Source organism: Manis pentadactyla, chromosome 11, assembly GCF_030020395.1.
Source record: "Manis pentadactyla isolate mManPen7 chromosome 11, mManPen7.hap1, whole genome shotgun sequence".
Classification (NCBI taxonomy): Eukaryota; Metazoa; Chordata; class Mammalia; order Pholidota; family Manidae; genus Manis; species Manis pentadactyla.
The window spans coordinates 36,542,336-36,567,031 of NC_080029.1; the positions used below are offsets into that span (position 1 = coordinate 36,542,336).

At 45.0% G+C, this 24,696-nt stretch overlaps 1 long non-coding RNA gene across 1 annotated transcript; it reads right to left on the reverse strand.

Annotated features, from left to right (window-relative positions):
- Positions 1–1,084: 1,084 nt before the first annotated feature.
- LOC118922811 (uncharacterized) lies at positions 1,085–23,280 on the reverse strand. Its single transcript, XR_005028904.2, has 6 exons — positions 21,227–23,280; positions 20,710–20,807; positions 19,625–19,955; positions 17,885–18,228; positions 17,146–17,615; positions 1,085–1,339 (listed from the first exon to the last, which is right to left on the reverse strand). It is a non-coding gene; the product is annotated as an uncharacterized LOC118922811 (long non-coding RNA).
- Positions 23,281–24,696: the final 1,416 nt, after the last annotated feature.

The window sequence follows — 24,696 nt, forward strand, 5'->3', positions numbered from 1 at the left end:
CTATTCTCTCCCGAGTTCCTTATCCGTGGAAGAAGTGTGCCCAGTTGAAAACCTGCCACGGCTGTTAAGAGCAGGACAGCTCTGGAAGAATATCCACTAGACTTCCCTGGGAGAAAGATTAGAGACAAACTCACTCAGCTGTTGAGTCAGGAGCAGTCTGGGTCTCTGTAATTTGGGGCGTCTGGAGTCAGTGATCCTGTTGGGAAAAAGTTGCTCCCTGCGTGAGGTCTTTGGCTCACTCTTTGCCTTTCTGACTTTCTCTGCCTCTTTCTTAAATCTATGTCCTCCTCACAACTTCCCAGACGTGCACAAATGCTGGCACATACGCAAACATCTCAGTCATTGCGATTTCAAGTTGGATTTCATTATTTAGCAGCGACACCTCCCTTTTCACTTCCTATTTTGGAGACCCCATTTACGTTCAGAAAAAAGAGTTATTAACAGAAGCACAGAAAGGAACTCTCTTTGGAAAAAGTGTAAGTGTACAATTCAATGGCATTACTTACATTCCTAATGTTGGGTAGCCATCATCGTTGTCTACACCCAAACTTTTTCATCATCTCCAACAAAAACTCTGTACCTATTAAACTCTGTACCAATAACCCTCCCCTTCTTCCTTCCCCCAGCCCCTGGTAACTCTATTGCTCTTTCTGTCTCTGTGAACTGCCTGATTCTCAGTACCCCATATAAGTGGAATCACACAGTAACTACCCTTCTGTGTCTGGCTTGTTTTTTCTGGCATTATGTTTTTAAGATTCATCCAAGTTTCAGCATGTATCAAAATTTCATTCTTTTTATGGCTGAATATTTCATGGTGTATGTGTATGTACATTACATATGTATACATAGACCACATTTTGTTTGTCCATTCATCTGTTGATAGACATTTGAGTTGCTTCAGCCATTTGGCTATTGTGAATAATGCTGCTATGAACATTGTTGTACAAATATCTGTTCAAATCTCTGCTTTCAGTTCTCTTGGATATATCCCAGAAGTGGCATTGCTGGGTCATATGGTAGTTCTATGGTAGTTTGAAGCAACTCATTTTTGAGGTATTTTTTAAATGAATATATTTATACCCTCACTTTATTCCATAATAGGATTGAAGTGTTTAGAAAAATACAAGAAAGACAGATAAAGAGTTCAAGGAATTGGGGCAAAGGGAAAACCATTTAGTGTTCAAGCAGGGCGGATCTTCCCCATCAGAAACAAGCTCAGGTCTTCTCCCCTCTTGGGACCTGCTGTGACTACACTCAGAAGGCTGACACCTCTGCAGAAGATCTGGTTGCCTTGCATTGATGGAGCTGCCTCCCCAAATGGGATGCTTCATGTGGGCTTCTGTGTGTGTATGAAACAGGTGGCAGTTAGCACCATAACCTTAGCCACACCACACTTCTCCTGGAGTCAGACCTGGCTGGGCGGGTGCTTAAGGATTAGCTAGGGCAACCCTCTCCACTTCCAGATGAGGAAAGTAAGACTCAGAGAAGGTAAGTGCCCTGTGGAAATTCACGGAGTGTATAAATTAGCAGAACTGAAATTCAAACCCACACATCTCCACACCATCCTAGATCCTTCCTGGTGGTGCGTCACCTCTCATTTCCATAACTCTGCTTTCCTTTGCCTCAGCTGTGTAAACTCCCTATTTGGGAAATCAACATGTTCTCATTCTTTTTAAACTTCTTTGATAATGATGCAGTTTCAAATTTCTGAGGTTTACAAGTAGTATTATGGGATGATAAGTGAAATGGACATTAACCATGTAACAAGGGAGAAATGCCACAAATTCCCTGGCTGAAGCATAGATTGTGTTACTTATTTTATAAAACTTTCCATTAGTTGGTTCCCCAAAATAGGAGTGTTGGTTCCTGGTTTCCATGGTGATTTTTAAAATTTCGCTCCAACATTATTATCCAGATGAGACTGAACATGAGTCCCACATAACCAGTTTTGTGATGACCAGAACCTTTATAAGTTGTGATGGACAGAGCATCAGCCAAATACCCAGCCAGCTGTCCGTCACAGCAGCTGGGGGGCAGACAGGCCGGCTCCTGATCCAGCTGTATTTCTATTTTGATGCTAACATGAACCCAACTGCTTGGCTTTATTTGTGTTCATTGATTGTTTTTTCTACTGATAATGGTTTTTCTTTCTTTCTTTTTTTTTAGAGCAGTTTTAGGTTCACAGCAAAATTAAAAGGAAGGAATACAGACTCCAATTTATCCCCTACCCCAACACATCATAGTCTTCCCCTTTACCAACACTCCACCAGGGTGGTAGATTTGTTACAAGTGAAGAATCTACAACGATGGATTATAATCACCCAAAGGCCAAAGTTTACATAGGGATCCCCAATTTCCATGAGTTTGGACAAATGCATAATTCACTTCTCTAAAAAAATCTTCTAGTTGTGCATTCATTTTTCTGACATATTTCATCCTGCCCTAAACCAGCCATGCTTAGAGGCATTGCAACCTCCTCTCTTCCTTCCATGAGTCACCTGAAGGCATACTTGTGGTTTCCAGGACTTCCTCAGTGTTTTTCTAGATGTTTCTGATGTTTATTTACAGGCTTTCCCTAGAAGTCTGACAGATCTCCTCTCTCAACTTTAATCCAATTCCACAGACCCTTAGATGTGGCCCAGAGGGTGGTCACAGACTCCAGAATACGGCTCCCCAGCGAGTGCTTTGTGCTCTCTTAAAAAGCTACCTAACCTCTTTGTGCCTTGTTTTCTCATCTGAAAAATGGGGATGAAAATAATATAACCTATCTCACTAGATTAATGTAAGAATTAAAATGAAGTTACACATGTATTGGCCCTGAGAAGTGCCTGGCATTTGCTCTCAGTGTTCAATAAATTATTGACAAAACTCTCTCCTACCCAAAGCCAGGCACTGCCAGACTTTGGAGACACAGTGATAAATAAAACCAGATCCTGCTCCCAAGAGGCTTATTCAGAGAAGAACACAAAAACTACATACAGAGAAAAATAGCAACATCACGTGTCCTTATCATGAACATTTTTAAACAAGACAGTCCCACGTCACTTTTGTGTTCCATATGGGAACTTGTTGCTATGCTATTATGACTGAATACCAGCATTTTCAGCTAGAATTTGTTAAATGCCACCACCCACTGATTTACCAACATTTATTGAACCCACTATGTAGCAGGCATTGTACTAGACACTTAGGACATAAATGTGATACAGACACAAAATGTTACCGTATCACTCCCGGCCTTCCCTCCTGGTCCACTCTCTATGCCCCACTTAAGAGTGCCTGTGGCTGCTTGCCTGGTTCCTGGTGCTTCACAGTCAAGAGGGGAGTTTAGAGGTGAGAGAGGTTGACTTCCTTTACATAACTGAGGTGGGGAGGGGGTGACTGGAGAGATGTGAAGATTTGAATAAGTTTGCATGAATAGAGACTTCAGAGAGAAGTCACTGTGAAGAGTGGGACTTCAGCGAAGAGGAACTTTAAAACTTGTGGGCACCCTGCAATGTAATTCCTACTCCTTACCTCTTGTATAGACTTCAGTAAAGACTAGTTGCTTTTCAGTGTTTTTGGACATGAAACTGGTGCTTGTTTTGAATATGTGCTGAGACTGGCTGCAGTAGCCGGCTTCCAAGCCCGGCTGAGCCTTGCCTCCTGGTATTCCTGCTCCTCTGTTGTCCCTTCCCACAATGAATGGGGATGGACTGTGGACAATAGGATCTTGAAGTAAGGAAAGAGCGGACTGCCTGAGGCTACATCCTAACGAACATTGCAGCTTCTGCCTCGTTCTGTTGGATTACTTGCTCTCAGGAAAGTCGGCCGCCCATGTGGTGAGAATACTCAAGCAATCTTATGGAGAAGTCCATGTGCACAAGAACCAGGAACCCCCACTAAGAGCCAACATAATTTACCAGCCATGTAAGTATCCTTCTTAGAGGTGGATCCTCCAGCCCCAGTCAAACATTAGATTCTAGTCCTGGCTGACAGCTTGCCACAACCTCACAAGAGATCCCCAAGCCAGAACCATTCAGCTAAACGACTCCCAAATTCCTGTTCTGTGTGAGACAATAAACATTTACTGATTCTGTTAAACTTCTAAGTTTTCGGATAATTTGTTATGCATCAATAAATAACTAAAACGTTTGTTATGAGGTGACCTGGTCTTATTTAGCTTCCCCAAATGTACATGAGTTTCCAAGGCCACGTCAGCCCACAAGTACAAAAGGGGACATAGCGAGAGTAACAGCTGGATTTCATTGTTCCTGCCTCTTCTGCCGAAGCAAGACCTGGGCCTGCAGTCATCTATAAATTAACCATTGTCCCGCTCCTATAGGAAAATAAAAAGTACGACTGAGAATTGGGAGAGGAGGGATAGGTCTCCTGTGTTTATGAATCTCCCTGGCTGCTGTTTTGCTAGCTCTTCCTGGCCCCTGCTATGGTTTTTGAGATACCACCATTTCTTGCCAGGCACCACTGTTGCCACCGGAGGCCAGTGCCCCTGGTCAAGCACCAAAGTCTCCCATGGGCATTGTGCCTACTTTTCAAGTATTGCTTCTGTAGAACCCACTGGACCAAAACTGGGTGCTGCTCCATAATCAAGTGGCCGAAAGATGTTTCTCTCCTCCCTCATGTGCTGCCCTTGCTCTACAGCTTTATGGAGATTTTACCAAAAAATTCATTTTTACTCACAACCCTCTCTCGCCTTAGGTCTCAGACATGCATCTACAGGTTGGGTTGGGACAGAACTGAGGGACCCACACGTTGTTTTCAGAATTGTTACCATCCTTCGTAGACCCAAACTTTGTTACTGGGCTGGCCCAATGCGGCTACAGGCAGCTGTAGGCTCACACCGCAGCCATCTGACAACACTAAGGAAGAATCTCCTGCTTGAGAAGATGTGTCTCCCACGGAAGGGCTCTGATCAGCTGGACGTGGGGCTCATGTCCATCTCTGGGCTGTAGGGAGGGGAAGGCAGGGGGCTGTGGTAGGCTGCCCCACCAGAGCCACATGGATCCCCCAGGAAGGAGCATGCCCTTGCCCTCAAAGTGTGGGGGGCCAGGGGGAGGAGGAGACCGCGGCACATGGCAGCAGCTTCCTGCCATCCTCTGGCTCCCAGACCTGCCTGGGCATCCCAGGCTGATTGCCGGCAGCCAGCCCAGCGGTCCCAGCCGTTCAATGACACACCTCTGAGGAGCTGCGTCTCCAGACTGGGATTCCTCTGCAGCACCCTCTCCTCCGCAGTCCTTGTGCTCCTTCCTCAGCATCTAGTCTGAGGCTCAGACTGTCACCATGTTTATCATCTTCCCTCTGAACTCCCCTGAACATTCCCCTCTGAGGTGTCTTCCCCCACCTCCCATGTGTCTGCCCTCATGCTCCCAAAGTCACTCCCATGTAACTAAAAAAGCACGCACAAATTCGTGACCTCCGGCCTAGTCCCCAGCTTTATAAGTCCAGCTGTGAAGATTTTAGGACAAGATGCTCTGGGATCCAGGTGTTATGACTTCACATAATGCAGGTATGGCAGTCTCCCTCACCTCATCCCTTGTATCTTTGACATGAGCAATCAGACAGTCATTCTTTTTGTGACCCGGAGAATCTTCTCGAAGTCCTTTGGTCACTGCGAGTAGCCCCGACGACTGGGTCCAGAAACTAACCCATCACCGTGGGATGTGCTGTGTCACCAGTGGCCCAGCCGAAGGCCTGATCACCAGCTGCCTTGGCCGCCTTCCTCAGGCTGCCGGGAGATGTGCACCAGCCTCTGTGGACGGTCAGGGGGTTCTTTGAAGAGTAGGACACCATGGGAGGAGAGATGCTGACCAGACAACATTCCCACCCCCTCAGAGAACACAAGGCAGAAGTGTGTGGATGTACTAGCCTCCCAGAGCTGTGGAAATGAAGTGCCACAAACTGAGTGGCTTAGAATAGAAGTGTATTGTGTCACAGTTCTGGAGGCTAGAAGTCCAAACTCAGGGTGTCAGAAGGGCCCTGCCCCCCTGAAGACTCTAGGGAAGGGCCTGGTCCAGTCGCTTGGCTGTGGCAGCGTAACGACAATTCACACCCAGTGTGCTCCTGTGTACATGTCTCAGGTCTGCCCTTCTTATAAGAACCCCGGTCCTACTGAATTAGGGCCCCCCAATGACTTTATATTAACTTGATTGCCTCTGTAAAGGCTCTGTCTCCAAATAAAGTCATATTCTGAGGTACTGGAGTTAGGACTCCAATATATCTTTACTTTTTGGTTGAGGGCAGCATCAGGGCACAACTCAACCCCTAACAGTCACAGACCTAGGCCTTCAAAAGAAAGTCGTCCTGTGGGGTTGCTGTATCTCCACTTCTTTCTCTGTACTCCAAATTCCCTTTGTCCAGGTGGCTGCCTTTTCTGATTCAAGGCATCTTACACCCTCAGGAAGCCCTGCCCCTGGCTCACTGGAGAAGGTCTCTCCTGTGTCCACTGGACAAGGCTGCTGAGCCACTGCAACTGTAGAGGGATAGGGTGGCCACACACTGGGGGGTCCCACTCTAGCTCAGTCTCTTCACAGCTGGAGGTGTGACAGATTGTTCACAACTGGAAAGCCCCTCCAAAATGAGCTTTGACTTTTCCTGGCAAGCACACAGTCCAGCCTCCTTTAAGGAAAAGAATCCCTTGTGGTCAGTGCATTTGTTTCGTGCAGAGTTGAGTTAATCATGCTGCCAGCTCAGGGGGACCCACCCCCCAGGGTTCTGGGCACTGCCTGGTCCTCTTGTGCTTGGTCTTCCCTCTTCCTCATCCGTGGTCTCACCCACCCGTGCCTCCTCCCCATAGATCTCAGTGAAGGTCCTTGAAAAGGTCTGGGTCTTTGTCAAACAGGTAGAGTTGTTTTGATTTGTTTTGTACTTCTAATTTTATAAGTGGTGTATCACGCTCGATTGAGGTCTGTTTCTTACCTCTATCACTCTACTAATGGTCCTCATGTTGACAGATTTCATTCTCACCACTTGCATAACATAAGCTTCAGTGTAGCTGAGTTAAGGAGAATTTGATGCCTTCTTGAGTCTAGCTTACGTAGCTGACACTCTACATCCCAGAGGGATAGTGCCGGGTCTGATCATAGTAATTTCTCATTCCACATGACTCCTCACACCTCCCGTGGAAAGAGCAATGAGAAATTCCCCTGATCACCTCATGTAGTCCAGACACAGAAATGCACTGTGGTTACATGATACAGTGAGGACACAACCAGCCCTATCCATGGGGATCCTATTGGACAAATGATCTGGTTTATTTAACAAATAAATGACATTAAAAGATGGCAGGGCAGGAAGGGCAGTGAGGGAGAAATGACAATGGATTAAGAGCTACTTAAGAGACAACTTAACCAAATTATACATATGAAGCTTATTTAGATCATGATGTGAAAAAAGCTTGATTTAGATCAAGCTGTAAAAAGGGTTTTTTAAGATAACAGAGAAATTTTAAACACAAATCAGAGGAAACGAATGAGTTATTAATTTTGTTATACATAATAATTCTATTATGATATAGTTTTAATGAAGCTTGTATCTGTTAGAGATTCATACTGAGGCATTTAGAGATGAAATAGCATGATGTCTAGTATTTGCTTTAAATTACTCGAGTGTAGGGGTTGGCAAATTTTTTTCTGTAAAAGGCCAGATAGCAAATATTTCAGGCTGCTGTGATGGAAAAGTAAGTATAGATAATACATAAATGAATGGGTGTGGCTGTGTTCCAATAAAACTTTATTTACAAAAACAGGAGGCAAATTGGATTTGGCCCATGGGGTCATAGTTTGCCAATCCCAACTCTAGTGCAAAAAAAGCAAATAGGTGAAAAAGATTGACAAATGTTTCAACTGTTGAAGTTGAAAGACAGGTACATGGTGGTTTGTTACACTATTTTATGGGCAGGTGTTTGAATATTTCCATAATAAAAGAGAATTCAAGTGCACTGAAAAGAGATTTTTGCAAGGAAAGAGAACTATTGGCCTTTGACCTCTCTCCTTATCTCCCTCGCTTCCTTTACTTTTGCCTTTTTCTCAGATCTGCTTCACACACACACTCACACACACACTTTTACTTTGATATATTTCTTAATCAAAACAAATTTCCTAGACAGCCCTGTACTGCTGAGGAATGTGGCAAAGCCTTTATGGTGGGCCGTCCTTACCGTGGGCTCTCATATTCCTTCCCTGGAGGTTCATAGGACCATTTCCTTTCAGAACCTTATACTCTTGTAAACACTTCCTAAAATGGAGATTCTAGGCTGCAGGGCTCAAGCATACCACCCTTTGGGAAGCACTGTTGTTTTCTTATTTCTCAGCAGGAAATCAGAATGTCCCAGGGAGGATTAGAAAATTCTGAGACAGCTCTGGGGAAGGGCTGGGAACATTGACTGGAAGTTGGAACCAGGTCAGAACATCTGGGAGTTCAAAGAAAGAAACGTTAAGCTGTTCATCAGGCTCCATAAATTCTCTTAAAAGTAGATAATTATGAGACAGAGAGATGACAATGGAGCCATGTTGTCCAAGGAAAAGAATTAGACACAACTCACTTGAAACTGCCCTGCAAACGTGTAGGCTGAGCACATACGTCACTTCAGATTCTAAGCTGCAGATCTACTGAGGAAAGAATAGCTGTGGACCCTTCTTTCCCGTGATCCTTCAGTGATGACAAGGGCACCTGAAACGCTGGCCCTGACCTATCTGCCACCTGCAGGAACGGGATGTTCTCCAACTGTCCTCCAGAGCATGGGCCCCCAGGCCTCCGCTCCTGCCTGAAAGGATTTCCCCCTTGACTTCCCCAAGCCCCACCCTCCACTGGAGATGCAGCTCCCGCAGAGGGGAAAAGGCCTTTCCTGACAACACCAGCTCCTGGTGGCCTCTCCTTCTGGTGAGCTTCTCAGCACATTCTGATGGTACCACCTGTCATCACTTAATTGTCTATTGCCCTATGTACCACTGAGGATAACTAATGCTGGTTGCTGAAACAGATTAACCCCAAATTCGCAGTGACCTAACTCAAAAAGCTATTTTCACTCATGTCATAATACAAAGTGGGTGTTCCTGGCCAGGTATTCACATGCCCATTCAGGGTCCCCTAAGCTCTTTTTTGTGTCCACCACCCTCTTCTAGGTCTGTAGAATCCTTGTTACTCAGCTGGCAGATGAGGAAAGAGAACAGAGGGAAGGTGGGAAGGTACATCTGCTGCTTTTGTACAATATCATGTCTGTGAGATTCATCCATAATTGAGTCTGAGAGCCCAAGAAGAAAAGGAAAGGAGTTTCAGGGAACACAGCAGATGTATCCATATTCTACACTGAGATTTTAACATCCGTAGGTTTACCCTGTCACTTCACCGTGTTGCAAGGAACTCTATAGCTCTCCAAGTCCTAAGACAGTGCATAGCTAATATATGACTTGAGGAGTCCTTCAGCATGCTCTAGCTTCAAGAAGACTGCATTAATCTAATCATTTAGAAAAACACTGCATTAATAGTTAAACTCTGTTACTTTGGACAGTCCTATGAGCCCAAGGTGATCATAAACCTCATGCAAAATATCACCTTGAAATTATATGGCAGAAACCTGCTCTATAATCGACATAAAATCATCCAAATTACACTTATATTTCTATGGTTAGATCTGCATAGATACAAAGCACGTGTTGCACACCTCCTAATTAACTTTCAGATCATACTTCCCATGCCACCCCTCATTTTTACTATAACTACCCAAGGCTGAAGTTACACATAAACAAGTTACTTTCTTTTGAATGACCTGGTTCAAAGTTTTGCTCTCATAGTGTTGTGTGCTCTTGGGTTTTATTTGAATTGCTGTTACCAGACACAAATGATTTACTTTCTCAGTTAATCTAATTTGCTTAAAAAATGGCAGAGAGGCTAAGCCCACATCAGTCACTGAACTCTGATGGTTGTTGCTGGACTCTACTGAGTCCTGGCTGGTTGAATTTGAGGGTGGTCTTTAGCCTATCAACAATGAATACCACATACAGCTAACTGCTTTTTTGTTGTTGTTGTTGTTATCATTAATCTACAATTACATGAAGAACATTATGTTTACTAGGGTCCCCCCTTCACTAAGTCCCCCCCACAAACCCTACCACAGTCACTGTCCATCAGAGTAGTAAGATGCTGTAGAATCACTACTTGTCTTCTCTGTGTTGCACAGCCCTCCCCATCCCCCCCCACATTATACATGCTAATCGTAATACCCCCTTTCTTCTTCCTCGCCCTTATCCCTCCCTTCCCTCCCATTCTCCCCAGTATCTAACTGCTTTTGTAGGGATCAGATGTGCTCTTGTTTTATATTTTACACAGAACATAATTGCACTTGTTCTGAGTACACATCTGACAAACTTTAGGTCAATGGATTCTGAGGCCCAGATACCCTGAAACACAGTATCTCCCCCTAGACAGCAGCTGGAAGCATATGCACACTTCCACTGCATGTTTGCACAGATAGCACTGCAGTGAACAGAGGAGAAATTGAGTGTGAAGGGACTGTTGCCTATTGTCACACAGACCAGGGGGGGTTGGTAAGGTCATCAAGGTCTGAAGCTGAGGCACAGTCCTGCCAGGCTCTGAACCTCCAAGGAACAGTCACAGGCCCTGGGTTCCCTTCCAGAGAAGCCACATCTGGCTATGCTTCATGCCACCACCCGAAGTCTAGCCAGAGACGGGGAACTTCCACAGCATTTGTGGAAGGAAGAATGGGTTCAAGAGGCCATTTCCCAGCTCCAGGGAACTTCATTCTCCCCTTTCCTCCCCCCTCCTCTGTTCTTCTCTCTCACTGTCTTAGCCGATGTTTAGCTAAGAGTTTCCTAACAAATGCTCTTCCCACCTCTCATGGCCCCTGCTCCGTGCCCATCTCCCAACCCCACGCAGAGCTTTCCCTTAGAGAATCTATTTTGTGTTTTATGTTGTTTTGCTTCAATATATTTCTAAAGTGTTTTCTCCTCAGGTTCTGCTGAATTACATCTGAGCTTTAACCAGTGGCTGAAATTAAAGTTTTAAGGCCAGAGCTGAGGGATGGAAGTGTCAAAGCAAAGTGGCCTTCAAGGGCCCATGAAAGGAAATCCTTGAAGACTTTCTCCTTCTCCACTTTGTCAACTGTAGTTCTTCTGGGCACGTTCTAGTCAAAATTACTGGTGCGCATGTGTGTTGGGGAGTGTTTGTTCTGTGTGGCTTCCTCAGGAAAAGCCCGATGGTGGAGCAGGCGCCGAAACCCAGGGTACCCGGTAAGTCTGGGGCCAGGTTCGACTGACAGGGTCAGCTGACATTCCCCAAAGGCCCAGCAGGTGGCAGCATTTCCCACACCAACAGAGCCCACCAGGCTCGGCAGAGAACCCTGGAGGGGACCTGAACACAAATCGGTGGAGACAGAAAAACCGTGCCAACCTGCCTGTGCTATTCTTTTTAAAAAACAGTTTTTCCTTTTCCTATATTTGTTCCTGAAACATTTTAGTAAAAAATAAGCAGGGTAGGTTTCCGTGAGGCTGGTGGGAGAGCAGGTGCCTCCCTCTCTCCTGTCACCTGTTGCCCTGGGCTGCCCAAACCCCTCACTGGGATGCTCCCCACGGATGGATCCCCATCCTTCCAGACACACCCTTGGGGAGATTGTTTCCGATCCTCAGCTTCACCCGCCCGTCCCCCCATCCCATCATTCACCTGTCACTTTACTGCCCCTCTTCCTTGAAGGCCAACTCTGCGAAACTGGGGAGCCAGCTCCAGACATTCAGCTGTGCCTCTCCTGGGGGAACGGAGCCCACTTCCTGGGGGAGACTGTGAGGGAGGCCATCTGAGAAAAATCCCACTACCCAAAGGAGTAACGAAGGGCATCTGTTTGCTGTGAGGAAGACACTTCCAGACTGACGGTGGCTTCGCCAGGGCTGTCTGCAGGTCCAACTGGCAGTTGCTGCAGGTTCAGCTACAAGCGACAGGAGAAGTGTCCCCTCTCCCACCCACAGCCTTCATATAAATATTTCTTTCTACCATCTGTCACACAGCCTGAAGTCTCAGTATTGGAACTATATTTCTTTTGATTTTGAACATGGTCAGGTTTTTAAGATCTTCCTACTAAATATGCAAATGTGGGGGGAACATTAAATTGGGGTGTAAATACTATGGAAGTGAAGAGGGGCTTGTTCAGGGGAATTGGTGATATGACAGTAGAGATAAACATGGTAAGAAACTGGTAATTTTCCTAAAGATAACATAAGACAGCTTTATATGCAAAAAAAAAAAACCAGTATTATTTTTTAAGTTAATTAGAAAGCTAAATATTCCTAGAAATTCTGTTTTTAAAACAGACCATTTTAAATAATGCCTCAGAGTTTTGATTGAAGGGACAGGAAGGACCAGGCAGGAGGCGCTGGGAAATTTGGGAGGAAAGCTTGCAGTTATGTCTAGCCTTAAACTACTATTAGCTAATTTTTATCAAGATGATTAACTGTCTACTGTGTGCCATGCGCTGTAACAGCCACTTTGTATGAACAATTCTCTTTAGTATTGGGCCTTTTTTTGATAGAAAACTGAGGCTTCACCAAGTTAACTTGACCAAGGTCACCAAACATATAAGCATTAGCCAGGATTCAGATCAGACCTCAAGATCCAAGACTGTCTCATCCTTGCTACTTGACCACAGGGCCCATATGCCAGGGCGAATCAACATCACAAGCCATGGGGAAGTGACCAGCTCCTGGGAATGTCCAAAAGTCTCCAAGATATTTGTTCTAGGTCTTTATTAAGATATAAGGACACAATTCTTTTACCAGGACCCCATACCCTCTGAAAGTCCATGTTACACCACTTCCCTTTTCCAAAAGATCTACGTTAGTACTTGTATTTCCTAACAAAGAAATTTGAAGAGGATTTTCATTTTTACGAGAAAAGGCAGAGTGAAAATAGCATTCAGCGTTTGGTTTTCAGCAAATGATAGAGGCAGCATCATGCACCATGAACAGTGAGAGCAGCCCCACCAGCCTTCTTCCCTGAGAACCACACTCAGCTGCCAGACCTTTGAACTATGTGCACACTTGTTTTTTTGTTGATTTATTTTGCACACCTGTTAGCAAGATGTATCCCATGGTATCAGAAAAGCCTATGGTGGGGTTACTTTGTGGGCTTGAGAATGCTCAAAGTTTTTTCCATATATTTTAATGGTAATTGCTTCTTCACTTTATGCCATTTCAGCTTAAAAAGGCGTCATAGGAACACTACTTCGATATAGTGGGGGAAGCTGGTAATCCATTTCCTGACTTCCTGGGTTCTCAGAACCTCCCATGTGAGAAATGCTGCACTTAGAAGGATTTTATATTTCCCTACTATCAGGACTGGCATTCTTGCTTGGGGACTTCCACACAAAGCGATACCCTATTGAAAAAGGGGATTTGGTCAGCTTCTGGGATAGCACAGCTAAGCCCTGATTCAGAGTCCATGTCCTTTTTATTCCCAGCACTTAAAACTTAGCATTCCTTGCCCTGTCCCACACCCACCTCCTGGTGGCTCCCACCTCCATGACACACATATACAGGTTTGGGTGTGCACACCTTTCTCTTGCCAACAGGCACCCTCGCTGTCCTGAAGCCCCAGGGAGGGTAGGGAGCCACAAGCACCAACCCCTCCATCAGTCTTCACGTGATGACAAAGGGCCTGTTGTTTGTTACGGGCCACAAAGAGGCAGCTTGTTTTTTCCCCAGGCCTCGGCCATCAGGGCCAGCCCTTGGCTTGGTTCCCATTACATGGGATGATACTTTTGAATATATATGAAACTGCTGTATTTTTCTTTCCGCTTAAACTATAATGCTCTCTGGCTCTCCACCCATTTAGTCAACAGGTTTCCATGCTTCAGGGAAAGGGAGATGCCAAGTGAACAACCAGGTCATTGCTCAGCTTTGCATGCCGATTTTTTTTTTTAGTCCCTTGCAAGACAAAGCAGTAAACAGTGGCCTCCAAAGTAGGGTGTGCCCAAGACAACAACACACTGGGTTTCAGAAAGAAAATTTGGATGCTTCTGTTTTCATTTTACCTTATCTTTTAAAGTGTCTCTTTTTGGATGTATGCTCATAAAGCATATAATGTATTAGTACAGTATTAAATGTATATATCATTCTAAGATATATATCAAATATATATGCACATATTCATTTTTTTTTTTTTCCGCTAGGGATCAAAAAGTTGAGGCCACTGATTTTGAAAACAAGACTGTTTTAGGAGAGGAATTTTCCCCTAAATTGCAAAAGTTCCCTTTCACTATCAAAAGTATTGTTAGAGTTCTGCATGTTGACTTTTACTACAAGGTGTAGAGAGAGATAACTCAGATTCCTGCTTATCTAGGGAAAAGTTAGCACCTCCAGTATAGGAAGGTGGGGGAGAGAAAAGGAAGAGAGGCAAATAGTATATGTGTGGAGCTTGTCTTACTTCCCACTTGGGCTCAAGACCCTGCTGGGAAAGCCGAGGAGATGCCCAGAACAGTGGGGCTGTTCCTTCTTTCCTCAGGTACCTTCGGGAAGGTCCATAGCCAGCACGGGCCATGCAGTGGAGAGGTAGGTGGGCTGCAAGGTGGTCTGTGGTCTCGCAGAGCCCCGAATCTTGCAATGGGAGTGCAGCGGGAAGGTCCCAGCCCCACTAGGGAACTGAGTAAGTATTCAGACCTGAAAGATTACAGAAAGTTGAGGGACAATGAGAGGCCACCAAATGTGAGAACTGAATGACCAGGGGACTCAGCGCTGCAGAGCCAGGTGAGACTAGTTTCACCTGAGTGAGCTCTAGGCAGGTTTTCAGAAGCCAGACCAAACCAGCCACTCTACAGGAGGAGCATGAAGGATGCGGAGGCTGGCTCCCACACCCACCCCACTCATGAGGCCCAGTGCAATTCCCTTTCCACTCAGGCGCTTCTACAGCCAAAGGCTCTTTGTTATGGGTTGAACTGTGTCCCCGCCAAATTCATATGTTGAATTCCTAATCCCTTAATAAGATTTCTGCACCCAGTGTCAATGTGGGAAGGAGGGTTTTTCACACACTACAAGCAATTCTCCAACACCAGATGGATTTAACTCAGTTCTGACACTGTCTACCAGGAGATAGCATCAGGTTCCACACATCAAGGGCTCAGTCTGGCAGGACTGCACCCCACCTCCAAATTCAGATGCCAATTGCAATCCCAGGTTATCACTGTGTTTTGGAGCCACCTATTATGGAGCAGAGCTTCCAGCAACCACCTTCTTGGGTTGGATTAATTTGCAAGAGCAGCTCACAGAACTCAGAGAAACATTTTCCTTAGGGAAGAGATGTGTAGGCCAAGGTATGGGGAAAGGGCACAGGGCTTCCATGCCCTCTTGGACTGTGCCACTGTCCCCTTATCTCACCAACTCAGAAGTTCTCCTAAGTTCTCCATCCTTTGGGTTTTTATGGAAGATTCATGGCATAGGCATGACTGATTTAATTATCGTCCAGTGTCAGGGTGGGACTGAAAGTTCCAATCCTCTAATCACTTGGTTGGCTCCACCAGCAACCAGTCCCCATCCTTTAGGCACCCTCCAAAGCCACCTTATTTACAAAACAAAAGGCACCTTTATCAGTTCATCACTTAGGAAATTCCTAGAGTTTTAGGAGCTCTGTGCCAGAAACAGTAAGGCCAAACACATGTTTATAAATCACAGTATCACACCCCTAGTACCTCAGAATGTCACCTTATTTGGAAATAGGTTGTTGCTTATGTTAAGATAAGGTTATACTGGAATAGGGTGATCCCTTCGTCCATAATGATTTTATCCTTATAAAAATGGGAAATTGGGAGACAGACACACAGAGAGAAGGCACCATGTGAAGAGATGGCCTTCTACTAGCCAAGGAGAAAGACCTGGGACAGATTTTCCTCTCATCCCTTGGAAGGTAAACAACCCGTCTGACATCTTGACCTTGGATTTCCAGACTCCAGAACTGTGAACCAATAAGTTTCTCTTATTTGAGTTACCTGGTCTGTGTACTTTGTTACAGCAGCTCTAAGCAAACGAATACATCATCTTGCTTAAGATGCAAGTGTATGGGGAGAATATGAAAGACTAGCTCTGTATTTAAGAGGGGCTGAGAGACCCTGAAGGAGACTGTTCTAGACCAAAAAGAGATGATATCTCTTGAGTTACCTTTCATAGACAAGCAGAAGTCCTCTGCTCCCACCCCAGGATAGAGGCTGTGGAAGCAGATAAGAATAGCCACAGCAAACAAGGTTGCCCTTTACTGTACTTCTGAGTGTGCTCAACAAGATTTCAGCCCAGCTCTACTCAAATCTCTGAGAGATTTTGGCCTAACCTGGCCTGCTTGCTCAGTGCGACCACAGTCCACCCGCCTGGGTATTTCACAGTTCACAGGATGCTCACTTAGTATGTCACCGTCTTGTAACAGAGCGCAGGCCCACACCCCCCACTCCTTGCTTTAGTCCTTAGTCCAGGTAGCAAGATCCTAAGCTTTTTAAGGAGCTTGTCTGTACAAGCTCACAAGAGCTAGCTGTTGAATCTTTAGGAATTTTAGGAACCAGTTGTTAAAAACACAGGTATTATTAACAATTAATTTATAAAAACTTATAACGAAATAAACTGTTTCAAAAAGTAATAAATACTACTCAAAAATAATCATTTGCTAATTATTTTACTCAATTTTACTATTATCTGTACTTTTGAGGTTATCTGTGCTCCATCTGGATGATAGAGGCACTTTCTAATGAATTGCTGCTGAGCATCTCTCTCCAGTTCCAAGTTCAGTAAATTCACATTGGTAGCTGGAAAACGACTATGGTTGGGAATATGCACACAGTGGAAATTGGCAAATACTGCATATCAGCACCCCCACCCCCTCCCAGGGGAGCCAGCTATTGGGCATTTACCAGTACACCATTGCATAGATGCCAACCTGGGCCTTGTGTATTTATTCTGATAAAGTGGTAGATTAACAGAGAAAGATTAAGAAACAACTGTTACCAGGTATGCCCAGTTCTGATTTTGGGATTTAAACCATCAAGGAGCAATGAGAACAAATCTAGTCTTGCAGTTACCCAGAGGAGAGGGACACCCAGTAAGGTGACACCAGCAAGGCCATCCTGTGTTGCCAGACGTGGGACAGGACACTAAACAAGTAGCTACTCACCTCAATGCCTTTGTTTTCCTTTGCCAGTAGGGAAAACCAGAGCTGAACAGGGAATCTCTGAGCTCACTTCTACCTAACCCCTATTAGTGTAAAATGTCTTGTACTAACTCTTCTAATCCTGCTTTCCTGCAGCAAGAGAATGAGGAAGCCCATATGGACCCCAGACCTCCAGGACTGACTCACAGCACCCTGAGATCCACTCTGTAAACACTCCTCCTCACTAGCTGCCATGGTATTTTAACTAGCCAGCAGGGCTGGGCCCTTGGGCAGGCTGCTCTCCTTGCATAGTAGCAGGTGTAAAAATAGCAGGTGATGCCACTTCAGGGATAAGGTGCCAGGCAAAAGTGTTTCTGGGAACACAACAGCCTAGCCCGGCTTGGGGGCTGATCTGGACTAGTCACCAGCTCCACCACTTACCAACTGTGTGGCCTTAGACAAGCAACATTCTTTCCAGGCCTCTGTTTTCTAATCTGTAAAGTAGGGAAACAACAGAGATTGTTAAAAGTTGAATGAACAAGAGCTAGAGATTTAAGAATATATTTTTCAAAGTTACAGTGTTAACCAATGCAGTAGAGGGGAAACCAGTAAGGTAACTGTAAAGAAGGAGGAGATGTCATAGAGGGGGTAATGTGATCTAAATCCTTGTGTGAGAGCAGCACAAGGGAAATCAAGCATATTAGAGATAAAGAGGTCATTCCCCCCGCGGAGCAGTGACAAGAGAACAGGTAGAAGTAATTACCTTTAGGGTTTAGGACTCAAAGTGGGGAGAGACGCAGCTGTTGATTTTCATTGCCAGATTTTCCAAGCTTTTACTTTTTAATCCTGTTGGTGAATGATCTTGATCCATTTTTTAAGAAGAAAACAGCTGTGCATTATGTTAGGTAGATTTGTAACCTCTTGAGAAGTAGTTGATTTCATTTGCTCTTTTCCCTGGAGTTGAGTTTACACGCCTTGCTAGGACACATTGGAAATAGTTTCTTTTTATAGCTCCTGGGTCTCTGAAAGTTTCTGCAGCTCCTTTAAGTCTGCTTTGTATGTCTCTTGATTTATAGTATGTTGGCGAATCATTCCAAATAAAGCCTTCTTTTCTTGCAAAAATATGTAAAGAAATAGCAACAGATGATTTAGAGTTTGATGCAAATGCTTTCATGTCTGAAGCGCTAAGCGGGGCGACAAGCAGTCAGGCAGCCTGGGGAGCACATAACCCTTGCTCAGCTGAGCCTGGCCGTGGACCCAGAACCTGTCTGCCTCCTGCTTGGTCCTCTCCAGCAAACCCACCTTCCTCTCTCACCCCCATCCTTAGACCCAGTAGGAAATCTTAGACCCATTAACTTAAGCTGACCTGCCCCTAATGGTTCTATTGATAGGCTTCAGAAGACCCACAACCCCCCAGAATTACATTTGCATGTATTTTTCTGGGAAGAGTACCTAGATAGTCTTCAGATTTTCAAAGTCTCAGGACCCTAGAACTGAAAAGGTTTAGCTGTATGTAGGTCTCTAATACTCCTGACAAAGCAAACTTAACTGGTTTTTACACCCATATAAACAGTAAAGACTGATTTTCTACCCCTTCTCGCATTTCTAACATACAGTGGTTTCTGCGAGCTCCAACCCTGGACCAACTTGTCTAAATCTGAAGCCTACCTCCACCATTTCCTAGCTGTGTGACTTTAGGAAAATTACTTAACCTCTCTGTGTCCCTGTTTTCTCAATTACAAAAAAGGGTAAATACAAAGAAAACTAAATCCTGATTCAACAAGATATATGCACCCCTATGTTTATTGCCACATTATTTACAACAGCCAAGATATGGAAGCAACCTAAGTATTCATCAATAGATGAATGGATAAAGAAGATGTGGTACATGTACACAATAGAATATTCTTCAGTCATAAAAAGGAAGAAATCCTGCCATTTGCAACAACATGGATGGACCTAGAGAGTATTATGCTCAGTGAAATTAGCCAGTCAAAGGAAGACAAATACCATATGATTTCACTTATTTGTGGAATATAAAAACAAAATGAATAAAATAGCAGTAGACTCATAGACACTGAGAAGTGAAGGGTGGTTTCCACTGGGGAGGGGTTGGGGTGGGTAGGTGTGGAGAGTGAGGGAGATAAAGGTGCACAGAAATTCTCAATCATAATATAAGTTGGTCACAGGGGCTGTAGTACAGCATGGAGAATATAATCAATGATTCTGTAACGTCTTTCTATGTTGACAGATAGTAACTGCACAGTGAGGATAACTATTTAATAATTTGGTTAACTGTTGAGCCACTGTGTTGTATACTTGAAACCAATATAAAATTGTATATTAATACTTCAATAAATTTTTAAAAAATTTTAAATATGCCAATATCCACACCCCTAAAATATATATGTGAACATTCTGTTAGGGCCCATGTTGAGACCTTGGAAGGAGCCCGCGCAAGGGAGTAGCCCTGAAAAAAAAAAGGGTAAATGATAGCAGCTACCTCACTGGCTTGTTGTGATGGCTGAATGAGGTTCAGTGCTTAGAACAGAAACAGTGTTCGCCCCTCCTTCAAGCAGACTGACGACTCCCAAGTGGTGACCCCTGGTGGAACTGTGTGCGTATCTTCCACATGCTTGGGGATGTAGCTGAAGCACATCCAGGTAGTCAGGCCAGTGCCTGGCAGGGCCTCATGCATAGATGACACGGCAGAGATTCCATGGAGAAGAGCAGAACCTTCCATAGTGTGCGTTGTGTCTTGCAGGTGGACATCTAGGCAGCTCCTGCATTAAGCACTCCCTCAATGGCCTTCTGGGGCCCCTTCATCTGCTGAGCTAGGAGGACAGTGTATTCTTCTTATCAGCCCACCTAGCCCACCCTTTCCTCCACCCACTTGATCAACACACACATATCCTGGAAGACTTAGCTTGCGTCTCTTCTCTGAGAAGTCTTTGTGGACACTCCGCATGTGAAACACACTGCTTTTCCTTTGGGACCCCCCGTGCCCTGTGTTACTGCGTGCCAGCCCCTGTGCCGAGAAGGCTTTCTGCTTTAGTCCATTTAAGCCTCACAACAACCCCCAGAGTAAACAGAAATTATTACTATCCCCCAGTTACAGAGAAGGAAATTTAGGCTTAGAGAGACTCCTAAAACGTAATCTCTCTGAGCCAGGACCATGCTTTTATCTACTTCTCTAGACTTCTGCTCAGATTCTGCCCAATTCCATCAGCATTTTAAAAAATCTTTAAATTGTTTAAAGTCTCCTGTGACCCTCCTAAAGACAGAGATGATATCTGAATCACTTCTGTATCTCAAACTTAAATCACTGTGCCTGGTATACAGTAGGTTTTCAATACATGGATGGATGGATCTTGAATTCAGGCTCTGCAAAATTCCTGCTCCAACTCTCCTCCAATTGCAACCTTTGAAAAAGACTTCCAGCCTTGATCAGGTGATTTTTAAACAATTAATAATCAAAAAACAAATACTTACTTAGTGTCTACTATGTGATAAGCACCCAGGATACAGCAGTAAACAAAACAGCAGACCCTCCTGCCCTCGTACTTAATGCTCCTTTCATTGACAAACCTGTATGGGGACTGCCTCCTGGCAGTGCCTTTCTGATGCCTCTTGCTGGGAAGATAGTGGTGAAGAGCCAGACATGCCCCCAGGAGTTACATACAATCCTGATGAATAAATACACGGGTATCACTAAAAAGCTACCCCCACACTCAAACCAAAAGTCTCAGCTCCCAGGCAGGTTGGCAGCCCGGGCTCTGTCTCAGGCACAGGAGCCCTCCTGGCACCCTCCTCTGCGTTCACTGTTCCCATGTGTTGGGCTGCTGCTTCCTCCTCCTTCTCCCCTCCTCCTCCTCCTGCTCCTCTTCCTCTCTGGGACAGAGCCTGGGCAGGCCTGCGACACTCCTGTCTGGCCCGGGCTGTTGTTAGCACAGGGATCAAGGAGAGGAAACCCTGCCAGCGGGTGCAGGGTGGTGAAGCCGGGAGCTGGCTCTGGTTGGCGCTACTGGGGCAGCCAAGGTCAAGTGCAGGGAGATAACTGCAGAGGCTCTGAGACTAGCTGGGGAGCCAGGGACCCAGAGCTCACCACACATGTCCTTCCTGGCATTTTCTTCTGTGCACAGATTTTTGACTATGAAGTCCCTTGCAGCTGCAGAAGGGAGGGAAGGTACAGTCTGTTACCACAACAAAAATTGTGTTACTAGACTATGACGGCTCTGTGCAGAGCACAGAGGGTGGGTCAAATCAGCCTTGACTCTTTCCCTCCACTTGCCTCTCTTCCCACACTTATAAGACAAGCAGAGCTGTCTGGCCACCTGTCCTCCTCAGTGACACAAGAGTCCCAGTCCCAGCACAGACCTTCAACATTCTTCAGCAGCTCTTCCTGAGGTACCCCCGGCCCCCTCACCTTCCATCCCACCTAGTCTTGGCATTCAGTGGTGTCTCCCTCAGTCTAACCTCCTCTCCCTAACCCTGCCCCCCAAGAGTTGGTAATTAGCTATTTTTACTCAGTGACTACACAGCATGCACTGGTTAGAGCGGGAGTAAGCAAGCTGGGATTTAAGGGGTTCTTCACCTTCAGCAATCCGGTCATTCTAGACTTGGGGGTAGGCCTGCAGACTAACAGGATCCTCTTATTCTGCTTAACCAGGTGAAGGAGAAAGCCTGGAAGAAGTTCAAAGTAGGAGAGGTCCACAGCATGGATCCCTGAATGTGCTGGGTTCACCCTTACTTTGTGGCATGGGGGACCTTCATTTTCCTCCCCGCTTTTCCACCTAAATAACTCTTCCTTGATTTTGAAGATTCAGTTCAAGTAATTCCTCTTCTAGGTCACCATCCCAGAGCCCTCCAGTCCACAGTGAGCTCAAGCTGCTCCAACATTGTAAAGCTGTCACTGTATATGCAACAAATTCATTCACATGTTACCATTTTGTCTTCTGGGTTGAGAACTGGACCTGTTCGTTTTCGGACACATGGGTCTACATAGAGAATACATTTGAGTGCATGGTTTACATGGTGAACTCTTTGGGGGCAGAGGGCATATCTGTGCCTCTGGGGAGCTCCCTCACTCTGGTTTCTTGACTTGTGTGGGGTAGGCGTGTACTTCCTTGCTGACTGAGGGCTGATTAAAGAGGGAAGCTTGCTCCATCATTTGATTTCACACCTGATAAGACAGGGAGGTACTGGCACTTTGGGGAAGCGCCCTTACCTTGTCTCTTCTCTGCCTCATGTGCTGTTTCAGCAAAAACTGAGGCTGAATAGAAATCCAAAGGAGTGGAAATTACAGGAATGTTGTGCTTTTCTAGATCCATGTTTCAAAGTGATGATAAAACATCCAAGTACACTTCCCTTCCTAGTTCAGAAACCACAACAGATGCAAATAAACGTGGGCAGTAATTAGAGGCCAAGGTGAGGGAAAAGAGTCATCCACCAGGCCCTGGAAAACCTCATCAAAGGAAATCAGCACAGAGAATAAAGGCTCTCTGGGTTTGTTTTGGAAGAAAAGATGGGGGATTATGTCCTGGCTCCTATAAGTACAAGAGACCTGGCACTGGCTTGGGTCATCCAAATATTAACCTAGTAATTATGTGTTGTGGGCAGGGCCCGCCTGGTTTCCTAGTGCCACATCCATATCCTGTGGTGGGTGGCAGGTCTACAAGGCACGGTGATGCCCAGTTTTCTCAGCTCTCTTCTCAGGGTGGGGAAGTAAGAAAAGGCCAAGCATGGTCTGCAAACACACAGTGAGCCACTGTGAAGATCATTTGAGCAAAATGGGTCAGGTTTCAAGCAGAATGTCTAGTTCTTTATGAATAGGTGCCAAGCCAAGGAACATGTTCTGGTGGCAGTACCAAGGTAAGGGAACAAGGACCCCCCTGGATGAAAAGGTACCAAAGGCAGGAAGAGGGTGAGGAGGTACCTTCTGTGATCTGTACTAGTGAACACTTTGGCCAGCTTCTTTCTTATCTTTCCCTAGGATTACATGGACGCACCCAGGGATTTCTGAAACCTGTGTGAGGCTTAGGGTGATGGCCCCTCATCTCCCCCTTGGCCCTGGCATTGGCACCCTCTGTTGAGGGGAAATGGCTCCTTTCCCTTCCTCCTTTCCCACCAAATCAGCTCAATAGAAATGACCTCTACATTGATAGTGACTGCACTAGAAGGGATGAGGATCTAATAAAATGCGTAACTGCTAAACCACTGTGTTGTATATTTGAAACCAACATAAGATTGTGTATCAGTGATTCTTTGATTTAAAAAAAAGAAAAAGAAAAAAATAGGAATGACTTACTTTGGTAAAAATAGTCCTTGTATAGGAGCCATGGGAGCGGGAAGGTACCCGAGAGACAGAAGTTATGGTCTCTGACATTTTGAAGGTCAAGGTTGACGATGACCTCTGGGGATGCCGGCTTCAAGAGTGCCTCTCCAAAAAGGAGTCCTTCCCAGTGTTACGCACCCCTCGGAGCAACATTCCAGGGTGTCTGGCCTCTCATGCCCACATGACTGGGTGGCACAGGCCCTGAGGTGCAGACCACCCCCAGAGCTCCTTTGAGGTCAAGGTCTCTACCTTCCTGAAGCTTCTGGAATAGGGCCTTGCCTGAGTTAGCACTCAATGATCTCAGCAGGAGATTTGTGCAAAATCTGGTTACTTTATTTAAACCCTCTGAATGTTTAGGGAGCACCCATTGCTGAGAAGTGTTACTCAGCATTAAGGGAGTAACTTACTCACATGCCAAGGTTGGCATGCAGTCAACTGCCTTGGTAAAGGTGACTGGAGAACATGTCCACTGCCTCTTTTTTCAACTTCTCTATGGATATGTGCCACCAAAAAGCCCTTGAATTTTTTTTCCAGCTTTATTGAGATGTAATTGACTGACTTTGTGAAAGATGCACAAAAATTTTAAACAATCAATTTAATTTAAATCATTTAAACAATTATTTTAAGATTGCATTAGCTAACATTTATATTAATATTTGTTCATGGGAGAAAAGTCCAAGAAAAGAAGAAAGATTTTAAATCTCTTGTAACTGCACAAATTAGAGTTAGTTACTGCTACCTTTTCGTAACTATGCTTCCAGTATTCTTTCTCTGTCCCCCCTTTTATTTGTAAAATTGAGATCCTGTGGTGTATGTGTATGTGCAGGTGTGTAATACTTTTATTTAGTCACATTGTAAATAGTGACAATAAATATTTCCTCATACAGTCCTAGAACCACTACCATAATCAAGATACAGAATATTTCCATTACTGTAAAAAGTTCTCTGTGCCCTTTCTCTGTCAGTTCTCTCAATCCCTAACTCTAGGAAACCATCAAGGAGCTGTCACTAAAGATTAGGTTTGTCTTTCTAGTGTTTTATCTAAATGGAATCATACAGTATGTACTCTTTTGTGTCTGACTTCTTTCATTCAGCACCGTGTTTTGAGGTTCATCTACATTGTTGCAGGTATAAGTAGATCATCCCTCTTAATTACTGTGTAGTATTCCACTGTATGGATATACCAGTTTATCCATTCACCTATTGATATCATTTGGATTGTTTCCAGTTTGGTACTATTA